Source organism: Palaemon carinicauda, chromosome 37 (genome assembly GCF_036898095.1).
Source record: "Palaemon carinicauda isolate YSFRI2023 chromosome 37, ASM3689809v2, whole genome shotgun sequence".
NCBI classification, from domain to species: Eukaryota; Metazoa; Arthropoda; class Malacostraca; order Decapoda; family Palaemonidae; genus Palaemon; species Palaemon carinicauda.
The window spans coordinates 14,543,970-14,546,499 of NC_090761.1; the positions used below are offsets into that span (position 1 = coordinate 14,543,970).

The 2,530-nt window shown below is 37.3% G+C and overlaps 1 non-coding gene across 1 annotated transcript; it reads right to left on the reverse strand.

Annotated features, from left to right (window-relative positions):
- Positions 1-1,006: 1,006 nt before the first annotated feature.
- On the reverse strand, positions 1,007-1,079 carry TRNAR-UCG (transfer RNA arginine (anticodon UCG)). Its single transcript has one exon. It is a non-coding gene; the product is annotated as a tRNA-Arg (tRNA).
- Between the last annotated feature and the right edge of the window lie 1,451 nt (positions 1,080-2,530).

The window sequence follows — 2,530 nt, forward strand, 5'->3', positions numbered from 1 at the left end:
AACGATCTTCGTTAGGCTTTAATGGTGCTGTTAACGACCTCGTTAATCATTGTAGGCTAGTTGATATAGAGGGGAGACGACCGCTGGAGGTAAACGGAAAGCTTCGTCATAATGAAAAATGACAAAGAAAGACTAAGGGAAAATACAGAAGCTATTAGAGGGGCACTCGGCAGAGCGCAGACCTCTGCCACGGCAGGTTATTTCTCGACCTTGACCTTGATCTTTGACCTTGATATGTATTAATTAGCCTGGATGTTCAGACACTCAAATATGAACCAAGTTTGATGTCTAACGATGTCCAAACTTATGGCTGATCATATGAATTGGACATTTTGCTTGACCTTTGACCTTGACCTCCAAATTTTAATCATTTCCAGCTTTTTATTTAACAGTTAATCTCTGCAAGCTTCATTACTCTACGATTAAAATTGTGGCCATGAAGCTGTTCACAAACAAACACACAAACAGGGGGGAAAACATACTCTCCTTCCAACTTCGTTGGCGGAGGTAACTTGAAGGGCATTCAGTAGAGCGCAGACCTCCGACGCGACTATTTCTCGACCTTTTACTTGACCTTAACCTTTGACTTAAGATGCATTATATTTTAGCATTTAAGTTTCCACTCTTCAATTTTTCTGTTTTTTCATTCTTTATTACTGTCTCGTTACTATAATTTAGTTATCTATGCCTCCAAAAATATACGGTTTTGTTTTCCTATTTGGATTTTGCAGGTAATTCATCTTATGTTGGAGTATCTAAAACTATAGAAGTGACAGTTTCACATTTACACTTCACAGGTCCTACTCTCACTTCGCTCTTGATCATATTGATTACTAGAAAAGGATATGTTGGTGCATCACAAGCTTGATGTTTGCAAGATTTGATCAGATTTCACGACGTTTCAGATATAGTGGAGGATGCCTTTCCATAATCTTCATTATAAAGAAGCTCTGTGAAATATTAAAGAAAACTCTTTCTAAAATGCACAAAACACTAAGGACATTTACGACCGTGACAGGATTCGAACCTGCAATCTTCGGATCCGAAGTCCGACGCCTTATCCGTTAGGCCACACGGCCACATTGAAATATGTTGCAACTTGCATTGAATTATTTTCACTAAATGACTATATATTGCAATGTTTGTGGGGTTATAAAGTTTGACATGTTATATGTCTGGCTACAAGACCAGTTTGTAAATTACGTAACTCTAGTTTTGTTGCAGATATTGGAAATGGAACAGCCACTGCAATATTAATGCTTCTCGTAGATAGACAAGTATCCATATAGTAGTCATATTAATAATAACCCAGAAGAGCACAGACCTCCGACGCAACAGTTTATTTCTCGACCTTTTGCTCGACCTTAACCTCTGACCTTAACAGATATTAATTGGCGTGGATTTTCAGACACTCAAATATGAACCAAGTTTGAATCCTCTGTGACAATAATGTCCAAACTTATGGCTAATTACGTGAATTGGACATTTTGTTTGACCATGACCTTGACCTTTGACCTTCAAAAATTTAATGATTTCCAGCTTATTACATAACAGTTAAGCCCTGCAAGATTTACTACTCAACGATTGAAATCGTGGTCAGGAAGCTGTTCACAAGCAAACACACACACAAACAGGGGCGGAGGTAATGAAATATGTCAGAGTCAAAAGACATGTTGATGAAAAAGGAGTACGAATACGTTGCACAGTGAAGGAATGACTATGAAATATAGTTTGCAAGATAATGGAATTACGTATGACTAAAGGAAGACTTGGCAAAGTGAAAACTACAAATGGAAAACCTGATGAAGGTTGCAACTTTCAACGCAATAACGGAAAAAGTCTGAGGTTTGAAAGCAAAGCATATTCAAAAGGGTCAATAATATGGTAAATGGGAACTGAGATAAGGGCAAAGTAAACCTCTTGCTATGGAAGAGATAAGGCCATGTAAGAACCTCAGACCCTCCCACGCAGTGCGAGTTATCTGCGATACTAACTATTTACTGACGCTTTTGAAACGTGTTTTTTATAAATTGATTAAAACTAAATTTCTGTAGTAATTTCCCCCCGAATCGAAAGTAATACGTAATCTATGGCCCATCACAAAAGCAACGGAGAAATAAACAAATCAAGAGACAATATGTGTATGAATATATATTCATAGATAAATAATCATAGGATATACAAATACATACAGTATGTCTGTGTATTATTTATATATATATATATATATATATATATATGAGAGAGAGAGAGAGAGAGAGAGAGAGAGAGAGAGAGAGAGAGAGAGAGAGAGAGAGAGAGAGATGTAAACCAGGAAAATTATTACACAAAACAATATACTGCAGTAGCCTCCAGATATTAACCGTAATCATACTTTGTTGGCGAAATCTAAAATTAACGACTCCCAAACCAGCAGTAGTGATTATTCCCATAAACCTAAAAATGGGGAAGAATATCAACGGCCCTCGTTGCCACACAAAACACCCACCTACAGGATAACAGTTGTTACGGCCGTTCCATTGTTTCTAAT